The sequence below is a fragment of the Rattus norvegicus genome, chromosome 4 (genome assembly GCF_036323735.1).
Source record: "Rattus norvegicus strain BN/NHsdMcwi chromosome 4, GRCr8, whole genome shotgun sequence".
In the NCBI taxonomy this organism is placed as follows: Eukaryota; Metazoa; Chordata; class Mammalia; order Rodentia; family Muridae; genus Rattus; species Rattus norvegicus.
In genome coordinates this window covers 84,146,811-84,157,418 of record NC_086022.1, presented here as the reverse complement: position 1 = coordinate 84,157,418, position 10,608 = coordinate 84,146,811, and the positions used below count along the sequence as shown (strand labels likewise).

General features: G+C 41.3%; 1 long non-coding RNA gene across 1 annotated transcript; it reads right to left on the bottom strand.

Annotated features, from left to right (window-relative positions):
- Positions 1–5,489: 5,489 nt before the first annotated feature.
- On the bottom strand, positions 5,490–10,247 carry LOC134486769 (uncharacterized). The gene is made up of 2 exons (XR_010066155.1): positions 7,935–10,247; positions 5,490–5,665 (listed from the first exon to the last, which is right to left on the bottom strand). It is a non-coding gene; the product is annotated as an uncharacterized LOC134486769 (long non-coding RNA).
- Between the last annotated feature and the right edge of the window lie 361 nt (positions 10,248–10,608).

Here is a 10,608-nt window from a genome sequence, read left to right as displayed (position 1 = left end):
CAGAAATTAAACAGAGATGTAGACAGACTAAGAGAAGTCATGAGCCAAATGGACTTAACAGATATTTATAGAACATTCTATCCTAAAGCAAAAGGATATACCTTCTTCTCAGCTCCTCATGGTACTTTCTCCAAAATTGACCATATAATTGGTCAAAAAACTGGCCTCAACAGGTACAGAAAGATAGAAATAATCCCATGCCTGCTATTGGACCACCATGGCCTAAAACTGGTCTTCAATAACAATAAGGGAAGAATGCCCACATATACGTGGAAATTGAACAATGCTCTACTCAATGATAACCTGGTCAAGGAAGAAATAAAGAAAGAAATTAAAAACTTTTTAGAATTTAATGAAAATGAAGGTACAACATACCCAAACTTATGGGACACAATGAAAGCTGTGCTAAGGGGAAAACTCATAGCTCCGAGTGCCTGCAGAAAGAAACAGGAAAGAGCATATGTCAGCAGCTTGACAGCACACCTAAAAGCTCTAGAACAAAAAGAAGCAAATACACCCAGGAGGAGTAGAAGGCAGGAAATAATCAAACTCAGAGCTGAAATCAACCAAGTAGAAACAAAAAGGACCATAGAAAGAATCAACAGAACCAAAAGTTGGTTCTTTGAGAAAAATCAACAAGATAGATAAACCCTTAGCCAGACTAACGAGAGGACACAGAGAGTGTGTCCAAATAAACAAAATCAGAAATCAAAAGGGAGACATAACTACAGATTCAGAGGAAATTCAAAAAATCATCAGATCTTACTATAAAAGCCCATATTCAACAAAACTTGAAAATCTGCAGGAAATGGACAATTTCCTAGACAGATACCAGGTACCGAAGTTAAATCAGGAACAGATAAACCAGTTAAACAACCCCATAACTCCTAAGGAAATAGAAGCAGTCACTAAAGGTCTCCCAACCAAAAAGAGCCCAGGTCCAGACGGGTTTAGTGCAGAATTCTATCAGACCTTCATAGAAGACCTCATACCAATATTATCCAAACTATTTCACAAAATTGAAACAGATGGATGACTACCGAATTCCTTCTATGAAGCCACAATTGCTACTATACCTAAACCACACAAAGACCCAACAAAGAAAGAGAACTTCAGACCAATTTCCCGTATGAATATCGACGCAAAAATACTCAATAAAATTCTGGCAAACCGAATCCAAGAGCACATCAAAACAATCATCAACCATGATCAAGTAGGCTTCATCCCAGGCATGCAGGGATGGTTTAATATACAGAAAACCATCAACATGATCCATTATGTAAACAAACTGAAAGAACAAAACCACATGATAATTTCATTACATGCTGAGAAAGCATTTGACAAAATTCAACACCCCTTCATGATAAAAGTCCTGGAAAGAATAGGAATTCAAGGCCCATACCTAAACATAGTAAAAGCCATATACAGCAAACCAGTTGCTAACATTAAACTAAATGGAGAGAAACTTGAAGCAATCCCACTAATATCAGGGACTAGACAAGGCTGCCCACTCTCTCCCTACTTATTCAATATAGTTCTTGAAGTTCTAGCCAGAGCAATCAGACAACAAAAGGAGGTCAAGGGGATACAGATCAGAAAAGAAGAAGTCAAAATATCACTATTTGCAGATGATATGATAGTATATTTAAGTGATACCAAAAGTTCCAACAGAGAACCACTAAAGCTGATAAACAACTTCAGCAAAGTGGCTGGGTATAAAATTAACTCAAATAAATCAGTAGCCTTCCTCTACACAAAAGAGAAACAAGCCTAGAAAGAAATTGGGGAAACGACACCCTTCATAATAGACCCAAATAATATAAAGTACCTCGGTGTGACTTTAACCAAGCAAGTAAAAGATTTGTACATTAAGAACTTCAAGACACTGAAGAAAGAAATTGAAGAAGACCTCAGAAGATGGAAAGATCTCCCATGCTCATGGATTGGCAGGATTAATATAGTAAAAATGGCCATTTTACCAAAAGCGATCTACAGATTGAATGCAATCCCCATCAAAATACCAATCCAATTCTTGAAAGAGTTAGACAGAACAATTTGCAAATTCATCTGGAATAACAAAAAACCCAGGATAGCTAAAACTATCCTCAACAATAAAAGGACTTCAGGGGAAATCACTATCCCTGAACTCAAGCAGTATTACAGAGCAATAGTGATAAAAACTGCATGGTATTGGTACAGAGACAGACAGATAGACCAATGGAATAGAATTGAAGACCCAGAAATGAACCCACACACCTATGGTCACTTGATTTTTGACAAAGGAGCCAAAACCATCAAATGGAAAAAAGATAGCATTTTCAGCAAATGGTGCTGGTTCAACTGGAGGTCAGCATGTAGAAGAATGCAGATCGATCCATGCTTATCACCCTGTACAAAGCTTAAGTCCAAGTGGATCAAGGACCTCCACATCAAACCAGACACACTCAAACTAATAGAAGAAAAACTAGGGAAGCATCTGGAACACATGGGCACTGGAAAAAATTTCCTGAACAAAACACCAATGGCTTATGCTCTAAGATCAAGAATCGACAAATGGGATCTCATAAAACTGCAAAGCTTCTGTAAGGCAACGGACACTGTGGTTAGGACAAAACGGCAACCAACAGATTGGGATAAGATCTTTACCAATCCTACAACAGATAGAGGCCTTATATCCAAAATATACAAAGAACTCAAGAAGTTAGACCGCAGGGAGACAAATAACTATTAAAAAATGGGGTTCAGAGCTAAACAAACAATTCACAGCTGAGGAATGCCGAATGGCTGAGAAACACCTAAAGAAATGTTCAACATCTTTAGTCATAAGGGAAATGCAAATCAAAACAACCCTGAGATATCACCTCACACCAGTGAGAATGGCTAAGATCAAAAACTCAGGTGACAGCAGATGCTGGCGAGGATGCAGAGAAAGAGGAACACTCCTCCATTGTTGGTGGGGTTGCAGACTGTTACAACCATTCTGGAAATCAGTCTGGAGGTTCCTCAGAAAATTGGACATTGAACTGCCTCAGGATCCAGCTATACCTCTCTTGGGCATATACCCAAAAGATGCCCCAACATATAAAAAAGACACGTGCTCCACTATGTTCATCGCAGCCTTATTTATAATAGCCAGAAGCTGGAAAGAACCCAGATGCCCTTCAACAGAGGAATGGATACAGAAAATGTGGTACATCTACACAATGGAATATTACTCAGCTATCAAAAACAATGACTTTATGAAATTCTTAGGCAAATGGTTGGAACTGGAAAATATCATCCTGAGTGAGCTAACCCAATCACAGAAAGACATACATGGTATGCACTCATTGATAAGTGGCTATTAGCCCAAATGCTTGAATTACCCTAGATGCCTAGAACAAATGAAACTCAAGATGGATGATCAAAATGTGAATGCTTCACTCCTTCTTTAAAAGGGGAACAAGAATACCCTTGGCAAGGAAGAGAGAGGCAAAGATTAAAACAGAGACTGAAGGAACACCCATTCAGAGCCTGCCCCACATGTGGCCCATGCATATACAGCCATCCAATTAGACAAGATGGATGAAGCAAAGAAGTGCAGACCGACAGGAGCCGGATGTAGATCGCTCCTGAGAGACACAGCCAGAATACAGCAAATACAGAGGCGAATGCCAACAGCAAACCACTGAACTGAGAATAGGACCCCCGTTGAAGGAATCAGAGAAAGAACTGGAAGAGCTTGAAGGGGCTCGAGACTCCATATGAACAACAATGCCAAGCAACCAGAGCTTCCAAGGACTAAGCCACTACCTAAAGACTATACATGGACTGACCCTGGACTCTGACCCCATAGGTAGCAATGAATATCCTAGTAAGAGCACCAGTGGAAGGGGAGGCCCTGGGTCCTGCTAAGACTGAACCCCAAGTGAACTAGACTATGGGGGGAGGGCGGCAATGGGGGGAGGATTGGGAGGGGAACACCCATAAGGAAGGGGAGGGGGGAGGGGGATGTTTGCCCGGAAACCGGGAAAGGGAATAACACTCGAAATGTATATAAGAAATACTCAAGTTAAAAAAAAAAAAAGGAATGAGTTATGTTTCGGTACAGTCCTCCTGTCGTCCTGATTTGATTGTATCCTATTGACTAACGCTTCCTGTGGCTGTGCGTGCCGTGGGAAAAAGAATCCAAACAGCAGCAAGTGGAAAGAGGGCAGGAGGTCTACTATATACACCCAAGACAATGTCACCGCGCCGCCGTGTGTGTGCGGGCCGCCATATTAGAAGCCCGATGAGGCCTCTGCTCTGGAATGGTGCATGCTCTCCTCCCTACCACCTTCTTCACAAAGATCTCCGAGAGGAAGACTACCTATGGAAGTCGCCTTCTGACTTCTAATGCATGGCAGACTGTCTGGCTGCTTCCCTGGTCTTCAAGATATGGTTTGTGAAGGATGTCAGGTATGTGACATATGACTTACTCTTCAATACCCCTTCACCTACAGAAAACTGAAAATCTTCAAAGAGAAACGTGTAGCCACACACTTGTCCTCAGCCATCGAGACTGACCGCCATTGGCTGATGAGGAACCTGTGAAGACCTCTGACTCTCTGGAGCTTCCCAAGGCTCTTTCTTTGTAAACAACTCTGTAAATGGAAAGTAACTCAATGATGGCAGGAAATAATGCTCCCTAAGATTCGGTCGTGAAAAGAATGTGAAGAGTAAAGATTACGTGTATGGGAGGAACCATTCCATGTTGGAATGACGTCGAATTGATCGCCATGAAAAGAAGCCATCAATGAATTCAGATCACTGACTCAAAAAGCAAAGCTTGTAAAGAACCCCAGTCTCTGGGTGAAATGTCTCCGATCACAATTCACCTAACATTTCCCGTGTCTGTATAAACTTTGTTAATTAAATCTGACATTTTAGAACATGCTATTCCTGCAGACTAATCAAGGGAAAGGAAAAAAAGTGTAGCTCAAAGCCTGAGAAGAATACAGTTATGTTAGTTTTAAGAATGAAAAGAACAGGGGCTGGGGATTTAGCTCAGTGGTAGAGCGCTTGCCTAGGAAGCGCAAGGCCCTGGGTTCGGTCCCCAGCTCCGAAAAAAAGAACCAAAAAAAAAAAAAAAAAGAATGAAAAGAACACTTTTCCTACGGTGACTTCCAAGACCATTGATGACTTCCATTAGTAAGAAGCAACTTTATTTGCTTGTAAGACCGGTACTACCTGGTCACTCCATAATAATTATCAAATGTGCTTATTAAGTAAGTGTGACGTGCTGGCTGTGCACAGAGCAGTCTCCACAGAGGGAAGAACACTGCGTGTTCCTGAGAGGCTCAGTCGTTTGGCTCTCAGGAAATAAAATATTCACCTTGACATTCAGTTTACTTGATGCTAAATAAATCTATCATAATTACCAACATTCAAAAAGACAGTTTTTACTCATCTCAAAGACCTAATAAATTCTGAATTTGTGGGGTTTTAATTAATAAAGCATTTCTACAATATTTCCCAAAATTATTTACTCTGAAAAATTTTAGAACATCGATGTGGCCCATTGGTGCTCTTTAATGCTCCACACTCCAACAGGTCTTTGTCATTCGCAAGGGGCATTTTGGACTCTTCCTCTGTAAAAGTGCCTTCAGGGACCAAGACCTTTCTGGCTGCAGCAGAATCTTTAGTGCTGGAGAAAATAATGAGCCAATGCAATTCAGAAGTGTGCATGAAATCAGTTTCAGGGAAAATATATTCAATAAAAACATAATTCTTTACTTTTTAAGGTTTATTTATGTACTGTATGTATACAGGTGTCTTGTCTGTGTTGATATCTGCACACAAGAACAGGGCATCAGATCTCATGGGACTACAGCTATAGATGGCTGTGAGCCACCCTGTGGGTGCTGGGAATTGAACTCAGGACCTCTGTAACAGCAGTCAGTGCCCTTAGCCACAGAGCCATCCCTCTAGCCCATATTTCTTCCTTTAAAGACATTTGTGTATCATTTTCATTTGTGTGTGTGTGCTTTCATATGTCTATGTGCACCGCAGTTATATACGTGACTGTGGAGGCCAGTGGTTGTAAGATTTCTTGCCCTGGAGTAACAGACAGTTCTGAGTTGCCCTATGTGTGCTGGGAATGAACCTGGATCCTCTTCAAGAGCAGTACGTGTTCTTAAGCTCGGCACCATCTCTCCAGCCCCAACGTATTTCTTTTTAATGTAAAGTATTGGGTATTCTGAATTAAAATTCAAGTCATACCCCATAGAAACTTATAAAGAGTAAATTAAATATTCCTGATAATTTTGCCCAGCATGCAAGAATAGGCATTTACCTTTTTTTACATATATCTGTTCAAACAGATTTTTTGTAATATATATGTATATATGTATGTGTGTGATTTGTACATTCAATATACATACAGTGTATATACATATATATTTTGTAATATATAATATATTATTGCGTATGTATTTTGTAATGTATATACCAAAGTATGTATCCATACCACAGATTCTTAAAGTATGGGGGTGTAACCTCATGGGCCTTGTAATAGAATATGGGCGTTGTAAAAATTTTGGCAACACTAAGATTTCTGAAGGCACCAAAACAAAAATTAATACGAAATCAAACAAATAATGAGTCTAGGGTGTTTCTGGCAGTGTGTGCGGGTTGCATCCCATGGTTTCACTGAAGAGCAGGCTATCAACACACAACATGCACACCAATCCTGTTGTCACACTGCATGAAACAAAGCAGCATCGCTTTAAACACCACGGCTCATAAGTAGGGCTACTCTCATTATGTCTCCCAGGGTTTCTACTGTATATACAAAGTGTTCTGCCTATATAAAGTTATATGCTATTGTATATTGTATATTAATTATATTTATATTAGTTATGGAAAAGAAACAGTTAGCATTTCTATCATCAATATTCAGGATGGAAGAACCACATTAAGATGCCTATAGATTGATTATAGCAGGTTAGAATGCTTGATTTTAAAAATTGCCATTTGAGCTATTGATCTGAGTTTCAATGAAACAAATTCTTTAAATGAATTTTCATTTGGGGTTAGGACAGAACTTCCAGCAAATTCTGAAATGACCCTAAACCTGCTCTTGCCACTTTATACTACATATTTATGTGAAGAGGCATTTTTAGCATTGCTCTTTATAAAGTCAGGATATTGATAAATTCTGAAGAACATTAAAGATATAGTATCAAATATTAAGCCAAGACATAATTCTTTATTTAAAAATGTACCACATTCCTCTATTAGAATGCAAATTTGCAAACATGTTTAATAAATGGTACCACTGAATGAATACTAAATAATGTTTATCAAATTAATTTGAGATGTATTACTGTTTGATTTGTTCATTTACTTTATATATACATATAATTGGAGCTGTCTAAAAAAATTTGGGCCAAATGAGATTTTGGGGGAAAAATTGGAACCCTGATTATATGATTTATTGCAACTGTTTTTTTTCATTGCAACATATTTTGGTATTGATATAAACCATCACTGTAACACTCTAACTTTTTGGAGATTCGTATATATTTATACAGGTGATCACTTATAAAACTAACCATTGTATCATTCTGCTTTACTTTGTACAGGTAAGACACCACAACCTAACACAAGTCGAAGGGGCTGGAGACGGGCAGCTTAGGGCAGCTTGCTTGCTGGCAGTGTACTACGCTGAGGGAGGCTCACACATCCTCTCTGCCCTTCAAGAATCAGTTAGAAAACGTCACCCAAACCACCAAAAGCCTATTTGGCATCAGTCTCCACGTGGCTTTGCTAGCTCGTTTCTAAAGGGTCTGCACAAATTGTTCTAAAGCAAACTTAGTTTCTTCAGCTAATATTTTAAGTGTGAGGGAAAGACCTTAAACAAATATGTGGATTTTTTTGTTACATTCCTCATGAGTTAGGGAAGTAGAACATACCACTCTCCAGCCGCACATCAGATGCCTGGCAGTCCGGACCACAGTTAGGGCGTCTATTGGAGGCCGTTACTGCTTCGAGAAAATCCTGTTCCTAGAGCAAGTTTGAGCAGCACCACTGAAGTTCATGTGCTCAACCCTTCCTTACTGAAATACCGGGCTTTAAAGTGATTATTGTTTTGTAGATTCAAACCAAGACTGCTTAAAAACAAGAGAGCCAGGACAGGCTAACGAAACCGCTGGTTTGCGTTTTATCCTTTCTGATCAAGTTCTGTTCCAGGAGCCGTGGGTTTGCCGTTCTAATCTCTATTGCTGTTTATCTACTGCACTCAGAAGGAAAGACCGACTTTTTATAAGTTCCGAAGACGTTAAAACCACTAATATGCACTCCTAGGGATGCAGCTCACTAGCAGCATACAAAATGAGACGAACCCTCTTAAAAAAAAAATCTCTCAGCAAGTTCTAGAAAAAAAAAGATAGTTCTCTGGTCCCCAAGTGCAGACTGAGGGAGGTGATCCTAGTGTTGCCATGGAATTTTCTTCTTTCTTTGAAATTTCCAGTTATAGGCTGGGTTACAACCCTTCGTCCTACATGAAAACACAGCTTTATTGTGGGGAGGAGCAGGCTAATCGCTCTTTGCCGCTCTATCTCCCTTCAACAATCCACAGGGTAAGAAGGCCACGTCATGAGAAAAGATGACTACAGAGCTGGTTCCCAAATAGCTTTTACCCCTGTCATGTTTTGATGGTTCCAGCCTGTTTTCCTAAGGCAGACGAAGATGGGTGAGCCTCTTAGGGGAGGTTACTGTTTCTTTCCTGAGATGCTCAGTAAAGATGATGAACATGGGCCAGGGTGGGAAGCAGGGAGGACCCGGTTGAAATTTTGGCTAGGGCCGCAGAGTGGGCCCCACCTAAGCGCTGACAGAACATACGGTCCTGGTCCGAGCTGTTCTGCAGATGTGAGCTGGGTGCCTCCCAGCTCCAGCTGATGTGGCTTAGTGGATGAAGTGGCATTTTCCCCTTAGGAGTCTCCAAAGCTGAAATCCTCTCAGGGGATTGGCTGCTTATGATAACGCGTGCTTGAAGATAGCCTTCCACGCCCGTCTTTGGGTGACCTCATAGACAGGAGGCAGAGTGGCCTCTGAAGGAAGCTTGCAGAGTGGAGACTCCCCGGTGGGCGAGGTTCCCTTCCTGGTTTGGTAATCCATATGACCCCACGGAGTGTGGAGAGTGGCGTGGGGGTCTGGTCTCACAGCTGTCGGGTGGGAAGAGGGAACTGAGGCAGGAGGCGAGATTGCTGGCGCAGATATTTATTAGTTCACTGAACGACTGCTGAGTGACAGGGGCTCCTTACTCCCAGCAGGCAGTCATTCATGGAACATATTTTTAACGTGAATCGCAAAAGAAATAACAAAAATATGAAATGGCTAATTACACTGCCATTTCACAAAGGCCCTGCCTGATGACAAGTTTCTTGGTCACTCTCACCGTTTGCTAGTTTCCAAGTTGAATGAAGTCAGAGGCCATGAATCCTGGTCTCAGGCGGGGCTGCAGGGTGAGGGCTGCAGGGAAGAAGGGGATAAGGGTGGATATACAGCAGGCCTTAATGTATTCCTAATGTGTTGGTGAGGTAAGTGCCTTCTAGAAACCTCTGGGGTGGTGACTGGGGCGCGCACCTCAGTTTGAGGTGGGAGCGGAGGTCTAGACACACAGGAATTCTAGAGAATCTGCTCTTTGTGCGACAGCGGCAGAGTGGCTCCAAGAAGGCTTTCTGGGAGATTTTAAACTCAGAAGCAGGTAACCCAGTTCTTGAGATCAGAAGAATGACAGAGACGTGATTCCGTTCATTTGCATGGGACTCTACCTCTGAAGGGTATATTAAAGATAAGCAGAGTAAAGCTTTCTTTGTTGTTTGATGGTTTACACTGCAGCCTCCCCTTGTTTAGAAGCAGAGCCCATGAAAGGCACATTGCTGGGTCCTACTGAAGGTCCTGTAAGCCAAGCTTGGGAAGAAGTATTATGGATTTACAGTTTTTGTCTGTAGTTCCATTCCCCCAGAAAGAAAGAAAGAAAGAAAGAAAGAAAGAAAGAAAGAAAGAAAGAAAGAAAGAAAGAAAGGAAGGAAGGAAGGAAGGAAGAAGGAAAGGAAGGAAGGAAGAAAGAAAGAAATGAAGGAAGGAGGGAAGGAAGGAAGAAAAGACAAGATGAAGAAAAAAAATCTGACCTGGAAATGAAGTACTACACGGTAGACGAGAACAGAAAGGCCCTTCATACAAACAAATAGGCTAGCAACCTTAGTGCAAGCAGGACTCGATTTCCCCAGCACCAGCACCCCAGGTCTACTTCCGTATCTGGTAACCGTTTTGCTATACAAACTACCCAAAGAAGGCCCTCCTCCAGGCAGATCACTGCTGAGCTGGGTCCCATTTATCTCTAGGACTATTCACTTATTTAATTGTCCAATGCCAGAAACAGAGCAGAAGGAAATTGTTAACCCTTTCTACGCAAGTGCTCTCCCACTAAACTATGCCCCAGCCCCTAATCCCTATTGCTTCCCTCTCTCTCTTCTTTTTTCCCTCCTTTCCTCTTCTTTCTTTCCTTTTGTGGGATTAGGGAGCAAACCCAGGGCTTTGTGGATAAGAAACACGTGTGCTGCCAGTTACACCAGTTAATTTTTT